This window comes from Lagenorhynchus albirostris, chromosome 3 (genome assembly GCF_949774975.1).
Source record: "Lagenorhynchus albirostris chromosome 3, mLagAlb1.1, whole genome shotgun sequence".
Lineage (NCBI taxonomy): Eukaryota > Metazoa > Chordata > Mammalia > Artiodactyla > Delphinidae > Lagenorhynchus > Lagenorhynchus albirostris.
Genome location: NC_083097.1, coordinates 116225442 through 116241611, shown reverse-complemented (window position 1 = coordinate 116241611; position 16170 = coordinate 116225442). Strand labels below are relative to the sequence as shown.

Here is a 16170-nt window from a genome sequence, read left to right as displayed (position 1 = left end):
TGAGAAAAGGGATTCGGAAGAACTGGACAAAACACTCAGTAGTCTATGTTGGCTGGGGGCACTTGAGACACTGTGGCCAGTGTATAGTAGAAGCTTGACAATGGCCTGGTGAACACACAAACAAGTGGCTGAGTTCAGAGTTCAGAGTTCAGCTTATCAGGTCCAGGTGACACACCCTTCCCAGGTGTCCCCTCTGGGCCAGGACACTGGTCTGCCCAGCCAGGTCACCGGGATCTCCCTCCCCAGCCTGCCCGGGAAGCTGCACGTCCCAGGCGGGTCAGCACTGACGTCAGTAGGACCAGCTGGGCGTGGAGCCTGCCACCTCTGGAACCACCAATTAATTAACTTTTTCAAATTAATTTCCCAAGGAAAATTCCATAATTACATCTGTCTCCATCAGCCTGAGCTGGGCAGGCGAGAAGACCCCGCAATGAGATAGAACATGACCATACTAGGGGGTGACCATACTAGCCCCAGGAAGAGGTCAGAGAGGCACTGGGGGTTGGGTTTCATCCTGGCAGGGTGAGTGCCTGGCCTCCTTATGGATGCTGAATGAGGGGAGGGGGCCGAGAAGCCAGAGCCCCCCAGCCAGGAGGTGGAAGGCTCAGGGACACCCATGCCTGCCCAGCTCATCCTGCTGCCCCCACCCCCCACCCTGTGCCCCCAAACCACAGTGGGTCTTGGCAGGGCCCAGTAGCAGCACCGGCACCGCAAGGCTGAGGAGGCCGCGACTGCGGCGTTCTAATTTCCCAAAGGGGTTGAGATTAATTAGCTCACACACAGGCGCAGAGAGGAGAGGAGAGTGGGAACAGGGGCGGGTAGCGTCAGGCGAGGAGCTGGCTGGCGCTGCCCCCACCCGCCCAACAGGCAGTCAGGTGGCCTTGACAGCCTGGGTGCTCTGAAGGTCAGTGGCCAAGCCGGCTGAGCCAGCAGACTGGCACTGTCTCCTTCCCAGAAGCCCTGAGACCAAGGTGGGGCGGTGGTGGTGCAGCAACCAAGAGGACAGCTGGTGGGTGTGGTAGGTCACCATGGATCGAGTCTGTGCCAGGTGCTCTGTCCACACCATCTTGTTTTATTCTCCCAGCAGCCCAAAGAGGTAGGCACCATGGCCTTCCCATTTCACAGATAAGAACACTGAGGCTCAGAGCTGAGTTCAAGTAAAGTCACCCAAGTTGTTGATGGTGAGACTAAAATCCAAGTTGGCCTATCTCTAGAGCCCACCTTGCTCCCCCTGGATCCCGTGCTGACATGAGGTCTGCAGGAGCCCTGAGCCTAGGGGACCTGGTGACCAGTTGCAGGTGCAGGGCCTGTGAGTGCGTCTGTCTGACTGTGACTTACCTCCACCTCAGAGAATGTGCAGGGCAGACTCTCAAGTCATTTTACAGATGCAGAAACTGAGACCAGAAAGGGGAAGTAACTTGCCAAACAGCACAGGGCCCCAAACCCAGACTTTCTGCCCCTGTTTAAGGCCAGCAACAACTTTCAGAAATATAAACCCGACTCAGTGACCTTTAGTGAGCCCTGACCCAGGGCCACGCTGTGCCTGGTGCTCTCTTTAGCTAACCAGCACACTGATTGGGGCGGTGGGGGGCGTCACTGTGGCCCCTGTGTACCGAAGAGGAAGATAGCTCCAGCTCAAGGGCACTTTCTTAACTACTCCCTGCAGGGCTCCCCAGAGAGAGGAAAAGAGTCCCCAGGAAGGTGGGGGGTGGGGATGGGAGAGGTGTGTGACGCTGACCAGGCCCCTAAGCAGCTCTCACAAGACTAGCAACTGACCTTCCCAGAACTTGTCTGCAAGGAGATCCCTGCAACCCTAAGGAGCATCAATCTGCCCCCTGGGGAATGCCCTGACTCCTACCCCACTCCCAGTGAATCATGTCTGTAGAAGACAAGGGCAACAGGGCTCACCCTCCCCAGGCTTAAGGGGTCAGCAGTCCCAAGGTTCTTGGGTCCAAGCTAACAGAGGGCCCTAGGAGAGTCATGGGGCTGGGCATAGGTGGGGAAGGGGATGGCCCAACTAGGAACATTACTCATCATGTGGATTATGGGAGATGGGTAGGAGTCCCCCAGAGGCACAGGTTCAGGCCATGAAAGGGTCCAAGTGGGGGGTTTGGAGTCAGGGTTCCTCTCCCACTCTGCAGCCTCCAGCTAGGTGACCTCAGACCTTGATCTTGCTGAGCCCATTCCCTGATCTGTGAAATGCCCACCATGACAGCCCCACCCCCACCAGGGTCCTAGAGAGGCTATATGTGAGGTTCTCAGTGCGGGGCCAGCATGCACAGGCGCTCAGTAAGTGAGAGCTGTGTTGTTATTTTTACTGTCAGCATCAGCCAACACGAGAATGAGTGTCAAGGACAGCTCAAGCCAGGAGTGCTGGGTAATCCAGGTTGCAGCCCCAGTTCTGCCACTGTTTGCCTTTGAGCCAATCCCTCATGCCTCAGTTTCCCCGGCCTGAAACAGAACATTCCCTGCCCTGTCCTCGTACCTGCAGGAACACGGGGAGGTGAGCACACGGTAGGGTTCTGAAGGCTACAACGAGGGCAGCACTCAGCTGTCCTTTTCTGGCCACAGGAATAACCCACCACTACTTCCTGTCAACCTTTCCTCCTACCTCCCTGGCCCCCCAGACCTGCCTGCTCTATATCAGCACTTCTTCAAACTCCCACAGTCCCAATAGCCCTTCCACAGGTGTATACTAAGCCCCTCACCACCCTGCAAAGGCCACGTTTGCCACCTGGAAGTCCCTGCTTGAGTCTAACTTGTGGCCTTGCTACCTGTTGGGGGTTAGGGGATAGAAGAAGTCTTGGAACCATGGCTGGCTCTCTGTTTCCACCCATACTGTGAAGCCCCCAGAAATGTCCACCCAAGGACCCCGGGTTCCTCTGCCCCCGGTCCAATCTATTCCCAACCCTCCCCCTCTCTGTGGCCCCAAGCCCAGCCTCTCCACTCCCATACCCCAGCATTGTCATCTAAGAACAGTCCTAGAGAAGGATAAATCCAAGACATTCTAATCAAGGAGTCCTCATTGTGGGGTACTACTCCCAGAAAAATGCCAGCTTTGGTGGAGCAGACAGGTGGAGGGGAGGGCTGGACTCACCTGGAGATCCAACTGTTACATGGTGAGAACCACAGCCCACCACCTACTTCAGCTCTTGCAGTTTTAAGACACAGAGATAAGGGTCATACCCATTTTACAGGTGGCAAAAGTGAGGTCAGAGAGGTTGACACACTGGGCCATGATTTACACAGCAGGCAGTAATCAAGCTCCAAGTAACCAAGCCAGGTGTGGAGCCCAGGCCTGTCCAACTCCAGAGTCAATGGCTCAGGAGACATCCAGTCCTCCTGACTGGCCACTGCTGTTTGTTTTCTTCAGGATGCCTAGGCCCCTCTCTTCTCCCCGATCACTGTCCAGGCCTTTATGGTGGAGACCTATGTGGCCAGGAGATGGGAGCCAACATGGGCCCGAGTTCACCTGCCCCTTGACCTCTGCTAGGCTGTCTCAATCCTGTGGGCCCAGAATGATCTGCAGTCTGAGTGTTAGGTGACTGTGTCCAAAGCCCTCAATGACCATGAAGCCACCCCCATCAGACTCAATTCTCTCATCTGAAAAATGATGTACTTTTCAGTGTATGAAAAATGGGTATACCCCCAGTTCTGCTCACTCCAGGGAAGGCAGGCACCGGCCCCAACAGGCAGCAGAAACATAGAGGCTCCCTGAGGGCCTCCCTCTAATGCAGCAGCCCAGCCCTTCCTTGTACTCAGGCCAACTCTGTATCCATTTTGCAGGCCAGGGACTAAGAACCAGGGGCTAACTCCGAATTCTAAGTCTCAGGGTGCTGGCTGCAGGGCAGGAGGGGATGACGAGGGGCTTGGGAACCAAGAGGACAGAGGAAAACGGGTGCCAGGGTGAGCAGGGAGTGTGAGCTGACAGACTCCTGAGGCACAGCCCCCTAGATCAAGGGAGTCTCATTCCTCCCCAGTCTCTGGCACCCCCAATCTCCCAAGGACCCAGCTCCCTGAGTGGGGGGAGCAGCTGGCCACTTGGCGCTCCCAGGAAAATCGATTCTCCATGGCTTTCCTCCTCCAGCCTTTCCTCTTCCTAGCTCCTCTGCATCCCTCCCCCATCGATCCCCAACAGGCTCTGCCTGGACCAGAGATCCCCATACTGGAGGGCAAGTGGGTTTAACACTTCCACACCTGAGACTTGGGCCTCCTCCCCCAGAGAGCCAGCCTGAGGGGTGGGAAAATGCCTCCCTTCCCGTGCCCACCTTGTAGAATTCAGCTGACTCTACATGGCCGAGGGCTGGGCCTCTTTTGTGTGTACAGGGGCCTTTGAGTGAATGGAGCCTCAACTACGCTGAGAGCGCACATGTGCGTGCCAGGCTTGGTGCCGTCAGCACCCCTGGCCCAACTCTCCGCACCATCTGGGTGAGCTGTGGCCGGAGGACGATGGCCTGAGGCCGTGACAGGATGGAGCAGACACACAACTGCCTTATTGGAGCCGTGTCCCAGGGGCCCAGCACGCCCACGTGTGACTCTGTTTACCCATTCACCTCTGCGTATGCCAGTGTGCGTGTGCGCCAGAGGCTGGGGCCATGAGTGTGACAGAGAACGTGCTTCTGGAGCGTGCACAGTGAATGTGACTGGGCCGTGCCCGTGGGGGTCAGCCGTGTGTGCTGGGTCGTGTGGAACGACGTGTGCTGAGTGACCGTCTGTCCCAAGCGTGTGCCCCCGGGGGTGCCGTGTGGGGCGTGCGTGAGTACGCGCTGCCTGCCAGGCCGCAGGGCCTCGTGGGGCTGCTGGGGACCGGGTGACTCACGTCTCCTGAGCTCATCCTGCCGCCAGCCCGCCTAGCTCACCCTGCTCTGCTGGGCTCATGGCCGCCAGCGCAAAGGAGGGGGTGGGGGGAGGCTCGGGCAGACGCGGCAGGGAGGCCAGCTTGATAAATAACCTGCTGCTTCCCCAGGCCTCTGAGAAGGGGAGGCTGCATCATGGGGAGAAGGGGAGAAGCGGGGGGGGGGAGGCAGCCCTGGCCCCCACAGCCCAGGCTACGGCTCCGGTTCCTGTTTCATCGAAACCTGAGCTGGGAAAAGCCTATCGGGTCATCTTGCTGTCCTGCCGGCCGCCAGGCCCAGGCAAGCTGCCCCTCAGGGGACAAGCCCGCAGCCTGGCCGCCCAGCCGGTGGGTGGGTGGGTGGGGGGAGGATATTTCTGTCCAGACTAAATGCAGCTCTAGGCCTCTGTCTGCCCCCCCCACCAACAGCTGCTCCCAGGGGCCCCCTGGCTCTGCAGGACTGACTAAATATAGCCCCCCACCCTAGCAACCCCCAATGTTCACCTCTTCCCATTGACCCCACCCTCATGAGGGTAGGGAGAAAGCCAGGGAGCCCACTGTGTGACCCTGGGCCAGTGTATGCCCCTCTCTGGGCTCTCAGCTAGGAAACATCAAGTATTACTCAGCTCTAGGCCCTGACCTGCCTGAAAGGAACTATCGGAGAGAAGACAAAGGTGACTAAATTGGGGTCTTTGTCCAGGGAGGTAGGGGCTGAGGTCCCCTCCTTCAAAATGACTCCAGCCTGCTTCAGCAAAAGAATGCCTGGGGGAGCCCTCCCCAGCACCCCAAGTACCTTTAGGCTTATAAACATGGCCCCCTTCACCCTGCCTATTCCTTGCCCAGGCTGGGCAATACCAGGCTCCTCCGACCTGCCTCAGCCGGACCCTGGCCAGGAAACAAGTCGTGCCAGGCTTGGGGTGGGGGGAGATGCAGGAGCGTGACAGCTGCTATTTCCTGCAGGCCACAGTTGGGCACAACCCGGATTCCTGCCTGGCTCCACACTCCACCAGACAGCCTCTCCCAGGCTCCGGCCCTCAACAGGGCACCCCTTCCCCAGTGTCAGCACTATCATCAGCCAGGGTCCCGGTCCCACTCCTCCCACTCTACTGATACAGGCAGGAAGAAGGTGCCGGATGCACCTTCTGGCCTGGGCTGGGGAGAATGGTGGTCTCTCCAGGGTTCAACAGGCGGGGGAAGCAGCCCCAGCTTCCCTCCTCCTGCCTGCCTGCCCACCCGGCTGCTTCCCCCAGCCCCACACGCACCAAATTCCCCACATGCCTGTCTGTCTCTGACAGCTCGCGCAAATACTTGGCTGCACGGGCACCCGCTGTTCTGAGCCCGCTGCGCCTCCTCCCCTGCCTTCCCCCGGGGGCTCTGCAGACGCAGCCAGGGATGGGAGGGGGGCCAGAGCCAAGAAGCTTGGTGGGCAGTAGGGGGAGTGAAGGCGGGAGGAACCAGTCTCAATTCCGAAGCACCAGCCCCGGCCCCCAGGCCTGGGGGAACTGAGGGACTTGGGAGGCCACCATGAGCCAGCCCTGGTTGGGCGGCAGCTGCTGACGCCCCCGCTGCCCCCCGGAACCTCCCAGGAGGACCTTCCGGAGGCCTCCCACTCGCCTCAGCCGATGAAACAGCATCTGCCGCTCCTGCGGTGGCAGCTCAGGACAGGGCGGAGGGCACCGTGAGGCCCCTGGGGAAGGCTTTGAAATCTGGACTATGGCCCGGCCCCTCCTGGCAGCCCGGCCCGCCACCACAGGCCCAGCCCCAGAGCGTGGGGGGCTGTGTTCCAGCCCTCCTGCAGTGTCAGGGGCACACCTGCCCAGCTGCCAGGCCTGGGACGTCTCCATCCGACTGGCTGGGGGCCTTGTTTGCCCCAACTATCCTCCTTCCTGCTTGCCTCACCTCCCTCCCAGGGGACCAGTGGAGGAAACACTTCCTGAGAACAGCTGGGATTTTCCGCTGGACATTGCGCCTCGCTGGCCAGCCCCTTATCTCCCCCCACCGGCACCACCCTCATTCCTTCTCCCAGAGTCACCCCTTTAGCTAAATTATACTCCCACCCCGCAACCAAGGACACCCCTCCTCTCCCCACTACTTGCCTCAGGATCCCTAGTACCCAGCACATATCCAGGCACAGAGCAGACAATGAATGAATGACCTCATGGAATGACACGCTCCATTTTGCAGATGGGTATATCGAGGCCAGGAGAGAGCCCAGTGAGCTAGGTCTCCCATCCAGGGTTCTTCCTGAAGGAGACTCTGTCTGCAGGGCCCTTCTCTATCATTTCCCACCCACCACACTTTCTGCCCCAGGAGCCCATTCAGCCTCCCAGGCTACTGGAGGCATCAGGGCGACTCCAAGCAGAACTTCTCAGTGCTCTGGGTCCAAACGCCCAGCTGGCTATTCAGTACTACTCGCCCAACTCTCCCACAGCGTAAGGGTGGTCTTAAAAAGAATCCCAACTGTATTGTCCTTGTGACGCTAGACTGTGGGGTAAAGCCTCCTCTCCCCATTGCACAGATGGGGCTGCTGAGGCCCCCAGGGGAGGGGGAGCTGCAGGCGGCCGTGAATCAGAGGGGGAGCTGGGAAGCCGCCCGGCCCTGCCGGCTGTCGCTGGAAGCAACAGCCTGCATTTCCTCCTCACACTGGTGCCTCGGGGAAGCGTGGGCAGCGGGCAGGCAGGCACTGCCGTGAGGACCCCTCCTGTGCCTGCAGGCCAGCCGCATCCCCTTGCTGCCTGACTGGGCCCACACAGCCCACTCCCCAAGCCGGCTTCATCTACAAAGAGGGGTAGACCAGAGGCAGGACTGGGTTTCTGTCTAAGGTATGAACTCATGTCACTTGAGGGCACCACAGGGAAGCCCCTCCCCTCAGATCCTCAATGTTCCTAGCATCAAACAAGATTGAAACATGACCATTCACGCATCCTTCCAGCAGTAAAGCCCATGGCTCTGTGATTCTGAATCCCAACACGACAAGAATCCTGACAAGAATCCCTCAGCTCCAAGCATTCTATGATTCTAGACTCCTGTGCCTTAAAATTCTAGGCCACCAAGAATGGACGCTGCCTGGAAGAAAGGGGGCCAAGCCCACTCCTACCTGCTGCTATGTGCCCAGCTAACCAATTTCCTATCTAGCTTTGGGGGAGGCGAGTCTGGCAGGAGAGGGGCTGGGCTCTTCCATCAGGGTCAACAGGACCCGGACGTGAGGCTGCGGGGTGGGCGTGGGGGGTTATAAGCCTGGGGATACAGCTGGTCTAGACCTGGAGGACAGGCCACCGCCTCGTGGCACACACAGCCACTGACGCTGCAGCTGTCAGGAAGCCCAGCCCGCGCCAGAGCAAAAGTGGGTGGGTAGGAGTTTGTGAGCCTGCACCCTTACCCTGTAGCTCAGAGGGAGGACGGGCGTCAGGTCAGGGCTGGTCTCCCTGCTTCTCAGGTTCCAAGCCAAGCTCCACGCTTCATCTTCCTGTCTTCACCACCCACTGCTTCCTCCTTCCCACCACAGTCCCCTCACCTCTCAGGCTCCCAGACCAGCTGGCAGCCAGCCAGGGCAAGGTTCCCAAGCCCATTTGATTGATGGAATAACGGAGGTCCAGGGAGAAGACATGACCTGCCCCAAGGGCTCAGCCTCAGCAGCCTACTGGTCTCTGGCTGCATCTCTCAGCCCTGCCCCCCAAGCTCACTTTCCAGAATCATCCTCTACAGGGCCAGTGGGTCTCCACAGCCAATCCGTGGATCTCTCTGATCACCAGCATAAGCACATCCCCCATTCTGGTGTCCCTTGAGAACACTCATTTCCACAGCCAATCACCTGGTCATTCATTAATTCATTCTTTCATTCACCCAACTAGCCAATCAGCCCATCTTCCCACCAGATGCCAGGCCCCTTGCCAGGAGTCTGGGGGCCTCGAGAAGGAAAGAGAGCACGGCCTGTATTCAGCAGGCATTTACAGAGTGCCTGCTGTGACCAGGCAGTGTGGACCACCACACTGGACCATAGAGACCAACCCTGGCTGTCCTCTTGGTGTTTATAGCCAGTCAAGGGCTCAGCCAGGACCCAATCCCACTCGTCAGTGGCAAGTTCTGAGGCAAGTCACAAACTGTCCAGCCTCAGTTTCCTCATTTGTATATGGGAATGCTAACAGCACCCAAATCACTGGCCTACTGTGAGCATTAAAGGAAGTGAAGGCTAGAAAGCTGCTCACACAGTGCCTGCCCACAGGAAGGGCTTAGGATGGGTTAGCCATTGTCATCACCATTGTTATGACCTATTATGATCATTACAGCAATAACTGGGGGACAGCAGTTGATTAGAGCAGCAGCTAAAGCTCTTCAAACACTTAGCTGGTGCCAGGCACTGGGGGTACAGGAAGCAATCACTGCCACATCCCATTGCAAGGCTGGCAAGGAGCGGGCTCAGTAAATCCCATAAGCATCTGATGAATGAGGGACTCAATGACAAGAGGCATGGCCCTGCCTCCAAGGAAGGTACACTCCATCATGTGTTCATGTGTGCTGCACATGTATGTGCAAGAACTTAATCATGCATATGAACGCGTCTATGTGGGAAACCTGGGAGGTCCAGCAGGTTATGTGGGAAGCGGGGTAGCAGTGAACAGAACGCAGTTGCTGATGCCGGCTCAGGCCCCCCACCCTACCCTACCCAACCCCTGCCAGTGATCATAGCAGAGCCGAGGGGATCATGGCAAAAGCAAGGACCAGGCCCGGTAGGGAGAGGCCCGGAAAGATGCTTTGCATAGTTCTGACCACCAGATTACAGGCCTAGGCTAGGCCCCTAGGTGGAGGTGTGGAGGCTGCCAGGTGCTGTCCCACACGAATCAGGCCCCAGCGCCCGCACTTCATGCCTGTCCTGGCAGGGCACATGAGGGTTCCTGCTGGCAGACGGGGCAAGTCCGAGGAGGTCAAGGGAGGTCATGGGGAAGAGAGGGAACAGCGGGCCCAAGGGCCATGTGGGGTCTGCTGGACAGGGGAGGGTGGGTACAGGGCTCCCCCGGGGCCACCGGGCAGGCCTGGCTCTGCCCTGCTGGGGCCAGCAGCTGGAGGGAAGTAAATATAGCGCGGGGCGTCCCGGCCACATTCCTGGGAGGCCAGTACGGCCCGCCTGCCCGCTGCTCTACGCAGAGCGCAGCAGCCAGGGCCCAGAACTGCCACTGCCCTCTTCCCAAACAAACAGAAAAATAAATAAAACCAGCTCTCATGGCCAGCACAGCTGGGGGGAGGGGGCAGGAAGGGGTGGACCCAGGAGGTGGGGGCAGACAGGCGCACCAGTTGCTGCGGTTTCTGTTCTGCTGGGAAGGAGAAGGCCAACAAAAGAGGAAAATGGAGGGAAAGGGCAGGGAGATAGTCAGAGACGGGAGAGGAGGGGAGAGAATGCGCAGGAGAGATGGAGGGTGTGACAGGCAGAGGTGCCAGGGAGGCAGGTCAGGAGGGACAGGGATGATGTCAGGGCTGGTTGGGGGAAGGCAGAGGCAGCCTTGGGGTCAGTAATTCAGCAATCCAGCGACACGGATGCCCCTGGGTGGGGGGCAGCAGGCAGACAAAGGGGGCCTGTGCGCTGGGGCAGGGGGCCGGCTCCAAAGGCCATGAAATATTAAAGACCCTAGGCCAATGAGTGACAGAGGTCATAGAAATAAGGAGACTAGCAGGGAGATACAGGGACCCTGAAGCAGACCCCCTCCCAAACCCGTGTCTGTCGCCCTCCATCACCTCCTGAGCAGAGCAAGTCTCCCCCAGCTCTCCTCCTGCTGTGGCTGCTTTCTGTCTTTCCATCCAGACGGAGGACAGGCAGAGGGTGGGAGGGGCCGTAGGGATTAGTGATGGCAGGGGACCTTTGCGGTTCCCTCTTCCCTCTGGCTGATCTGCACGCAGCCGGCCTTCCAGAGCTGCCAGCCACCCTAGTAAGAGGGCCAGGAGGCCTGTCAGCACAGCCGCTGCCACAGGCGCCTCCTGGGGAAGAAGGGGGTAGACATCCAGCTTCCCCTTTACAGAAAAAAAATCAGCCAAGCCACCACTTTCCACAGAGACAAGCAGGAGGGAAGGCCATGCCTCACAGCTCAGCTGAGCCAGCGAGTAAACGGGCAAGCAAGCCAGCAGGTAGCCTTCCTACCCACCCAGGTCCCATTATCAGCCTCATGACCTTGGCCAGTCCCCTTGTCCCTGAGCCTGTGTCTTCACCAGCCCCACCCCACCCAGGCTTGGTGTGAGGAAAGAAATAAGAGAACAAGTAATACTTTGAAAACCTGCAGGGGCAGCTGGGGCCAAGCAACTGCATGCAGATAATCCTGTGAGGTCAGACCCATTATCGGTCCCATTTTACAGATGGGGAAGAGAAATCCGGAGAGGCAAAGTGATGTACCCAAGGTCATACACCTGGTAATTAGCAGAATGGAGACAGAAATGCTAACCATGAGCCACGTGTTCTGTCTTCCTTTTCACTGGGGGATATGAAGTCCTCATCACCATAAAAGCCAACTTTTATTGAATGCTGACTGTGGGTTAGCCACTGGTGCTGGGCACTGCACAGCCATCCCTGTGTTAATCTGAAAAAAGCCTTGTGAGGCAGGCACTCTTATTATCCCGTTTCAGGGATAAGGAAACTGAGGATCATAGAAAGAACACATACGGACCAAAGGTCATATATCCAGCGAGGCAGTGACATGGCCAGGATTTGGAGTCAGGTCTGACTCCTGAGTCAGTGGTCAAATACACTTGCCCAGGCAAGGTCAAGGCAGGAGGTTAGGAGGACCCAGTAGAGGGGAGCCCAGTGATCCTATTGGTGCCTGGAACAGCCAACAGGAAAAGGTCAAAAACAAGGTCACAACTGCTATGCCAGGGGTCGTCAGCAACTGCTCTGGGAACAGGAGATGGGCAGAGCCTGTGGGGACCCACAGTGAGGGCACTGCCTAGGGGCCTGGCCAGAGTGATCTGCCTGGTCTGGGTCTGCCTACCCAGAGCTCATGTACCAGATTACACAAGCCCCTTCCCCTAGCATGGGGATACTGAGGCTGGTCCAAAAAGCCCTGTCCTGTTGGCCCCCAGGGCTGCAACAAGCACCCCAGGGCCAGTGTGCCAGGAACTAATCACCCCCACCTCCAGAGCCCTCAGTGCTGGCAGAAGAGGGGGCAAGATCCCCTCCCTCCCTCCCAGGCCCTGTGAGCCCAGAGGGAGGCCAGCATCAGAGGCAGGAAATGAAGAAGAATTTGCGATCTAATTGAGCTGGCGGGGGATTAGGCGGCAGAATGCAATTACAGGGGCTGGAGCAGGGCCAGGGGCACTGACACCCCGAGATGTGGCCTGGCCCAGGTGACTGGGCCTAGCCAGTCTCTGGCCAGAGACACCCTATGGGGGGTGGGTGGGCAGGGAGGGGGAGACAGGTGGGCAAAGATTGGGGCCAGACCGCTCTTCAGCACACACAGGACTGCAGGGTTCCAGCTCCATGAAACACCCAGAAACAAGAAGTTTTCCTGAGAATTCTCCCCCAGGGAACAGTCCTGTGGACTCTCCCAAGGGGAGCAGAAAGATAGGAACACGCGCTCTCACAGGCTCCACTCATGCATGTACACACACGTGTTCATGCTCCCAGGAAAGCCCTGCAGATCCATGTTCACTTGCAGGGGGACAGACTCCCAACCTGCAGACACACAGCAATGGTCCTTTGCTGCCAATGGCTCCACCAAAGGGGGGAAAAACACAAAACAAAACAGAAAAATAAACCCATGACCTTAAAATCCTTTTCTTCCCATAATCACAGGCTGCCATCGCCGTGGATACGTGCTGTCACCCCGGCCCCAGCCTGTCTCCCTCCATGGCTTCCAAAACTCCCAGCAGGCAGGCAGATGGGGAGGCTGCCCAGTTACTGCCAGGGAGGGCAGGGGAGGGGAAAGACTGGGTGGGAGAGGTTCAACATTACATACACTCACACACTCAGGGCCTCAATCAGGGAGGGAGAGACAGAAAGAGAAAGGAACATAGACACCAGCCACCAAAGATAGACATAGACCATTGTCAGCACAGCTCAGATATGCCACTCCCAGAGTCACACACACTTTCTCAATTCAGATACACCACTCAGGGAGCGAGACACTCCGCTATTTACAAGCATATATAAAACACACAGATATACACAAATTATGAACACACCCTCTCCAAAATTCTAAGCACACAGAACTCAGAATATACACATTCCTAGATTTACAGGGACAAATCCAACTTTCAGATACAGGCTCTCAGGTTCACAAACACACAGGTATATGCGATGCATACACAAACAACTACTAGATCCATAGACACATGTCCTGATTCACAAATATACACATGCTCAGACTCCTACATCCCAAGACAGACAGACACGCATTCAACACACAGAGTCACAGATAAACACGTCTTGAGTCATTAGCACACACACCACCCAGATTCCCACATCTCATACCAACAGACTAGACCCACACAGCCTCATCCAGCAGCTGACACTGCCTTTGACTTTAGGGGGCAGGTGGAATGGTTGGAGATTCCTGGGTCTTTGAGGGGGCAGTCCTTTCTTATTGCCCGCAGCCTGGGAGGTGGGCTCAGAGTTGGGGGGAATAAAGGGGGAAGTAAGAGAAAGCAAAAAAAACTTGAGTGGGATATTCTTGTTGGGCAGTAGTGCGTGAGTAACTGGGGAGGCTTTTTGTGGTCTGGTGAGTTCCAGCTATGAGCGAGAGTTTAACTATTAATACACTTAATCAAGGGCACTTCACACACACGCACACCCATACAACCACACACACAGGCTACGATGGGACCAGGTGGTGGGGGGTAAGAGAGGTAGAGCCCCAGGAAAAAAATGGGAAAGCACCATTCAGGGCCCCAGGGGGTAGGGAAAGAGGGTGGAGTTTCTACCCTGGGCCTGCCTCCAGAGCAGGGGCAGAGTCAGTGGTTCATTTCTGCACTCCCAGAAGGGTGGGGCTTGACACACAGTAGGTGCTCAAAAAATACACACTGGACCAATGAATGAATAAGTAAATTATATATAAAGAGTGGGCAATAATAATAACAACAGTAATAATAAGTGAGCCCCACCCCATCCTTGGTCAATTAAGGCATGCTTCAGAACACCGTGCTTGGGGAGCTAGTTCTGACTTCATGGTCACCCGACCAGAGGCTCTAAGAAAGTAGACCTGGGTCTGGCTCATCAGTATCCCACCATTCCTCCACCCTATCAGGCATCCTGGAAAGTCAGCTGACCTCAGCCCAGCCTACACCCCTCCCTCCCAGAGAGACCCCCATCTCCATTCCACTCTCCCATGAATAACTAGATGAGGTCCTAAAGAAGGTGGGGTATTTAATTCCCAGAGACTTGATCCTTTATCCAGATGCAACCCTGCCCCCCACACTCCCATAAGCCTGAGCTTCACATCTGCCAAATGGGTAGAAGGTAGGCAAGAAGCTGGAAAGAGGCAGCAAGAGTTGGGGGCCGCAATAGGAACCCATAGAACACAGGTTTGAGCTGGCCTGGGCCCTGGATGCAGAATCCTCCCCTCCCCTTCCCTTCCCCCACCCAGCCCAGCCCTGCCGGGTGGACATTCCAGGCCTCACGTGATAAAGACGAGGCCGCTGGCCCACGGGTAAGTCAACAGGCTCTGTCGGGGGAGAGATAGGAGGCCCTGGCCAGGGTCACCTGCTGAGCCGGGAAAACAGCCGGGCCCAAATACACACATAAATAAGGCGCCAACGGACAGCCAGTCAGCCAAGGGTCTGTCTTCTGCAGAGGAACCTCTGCCCTCACCTTGGAAAGGGAGGTGGCATGGGAGAGGGAGGTGCAAAGCTAGCTCTTGCTTCCCTGGGAGAGCCCCCAGGTCCTGCCAGGATTGGAGGTGGTCATGTGGGAGCGGTGGGCTTCTACCGAGACCCCCAGGGCTGACTGAAAACTCAGAGGCCAACCTCCCTCAGCTGTTCCCACCCCTTCCCAGGGCAAAAATCACCCCCTCTCCCTCCTCCCCAAGGAGAGAGGACAATTTCCGTTCTGGGAAGGGGGTGACAGCTGCAGAGCGGGCCACTACCCGCTCACCCCGCCCCAAGCTCTTGCTTGAGTCTCATCCAGAGAAACTGCTAAATCAACACTACGCAGTAGTAGGTAGCGCTGGCCTCAGTCTCCCCGCATCGCTCTCAAAAAGGGGTTTGGGAGGAGGCTTCGGGTTCCTGGGTTTCCTAAGACGGTTGGCACCTAGGGTACGAGGGTCTTTCGGGAGGGGGATCAGGGCAAGCTTAGGCCAGCACGCCCCCTAAAAACATCTAATTTAAATGCTCTCAGTTACATGGACAGCCATCCCCCGGACCCCCCGCCTCCCGCCCCCGCGGGCCGGGGCAGCTGAGGTGGCGCCGGGCGTTCAAATAGCGCTCCAAACAAGTCCGCAGCGACCGCGCACGCAGCCCCCGCCAGGCGGCCCCAGCGGAAAACTTGAAAGGGACTCTGTTTGCCGGCCGCCCTGGGGCGGCTCCGGCGGGGGCGAGGGCCGAACCAACGTACACGCCCCCTCCTCAGCGCTTCCTGCGCAAACGCGGAGAGGCGGGGGGGCCGGGCCCACCACAAAACCTAGGACTCCGAACAGCGCCCGCGGCGCAGGCTAAGGCGGAGGTCAAGAGGCTGGCTCGCCAGAACCCCCCCCCTCAGCCCCTTCTATCCGAAGACGCGACTCTCAGACCACCCAGGGTCCAGGGGGCAAAGTAGGGCGCGGCTGCCAACCCTTCAGACCCCCGTCGCAGGATACAAGAGGAGGGAGCAAGTCTTCCCGGATGAGTGCCTACAGAACCCCCCAAATCTGCAAGGTTCCTCCTTGCAGCCCGTGTCACCAGCCCAACTCCGCGCACCCCTTCCGATTCCTGAAGGGGGGGAGACCAAAAAGCGATCTTGCTCCCTCATTGGGTGCTTCAGCTCTTCTGACAGGTCCCGGAGGCGGCCCCCCATTTAAAAACTGGGGTCACTCACTTTCTGTTGATCCTACAAATAAACAAAGCCAGGCGCACCCCGCGCTCCCCGCCGGAAAGCAGCCCATTACGGGCGAGGACAACTTCCCCCAGCAAGAAAATTAACACATTCTTCTCGCGGCGGTTCGGCCCCCCGCTCTGGGGAAGAAGAGAGGAGGGGGCTCGGGGCCAAACTTCACGGGTAAATTTGGGGCCAGAGCAATGAAGCAGGCGCCTGGGACACCCGCCTCCCACAGCTCCGCAGCTAGAGGAACACCCCCATTCTCCCTCCCTGGCTTTGCATGCTGCTTGGCCACGCGGGGCTCAGGAGACAGCCTGAAAGACTCCCTAAGGCTAGGGAGGAAGGGAGAAAG

General features: G+C 57.8%; 1 protein-coding gene across 3 annotated transcripts in view; it reads right to left on the bottom strand.

Moving 5' to 3' along the window:
* The window catches only part of CXXC5 (CXXC finger protein 5), a 39392-nt gene that overhangs the window by 21919 nt on the left and 1303 nt on the right, over positions 1-16170 (bottom strand). The gene's annotated exons all lie outside the window — the stretch shown is intronic.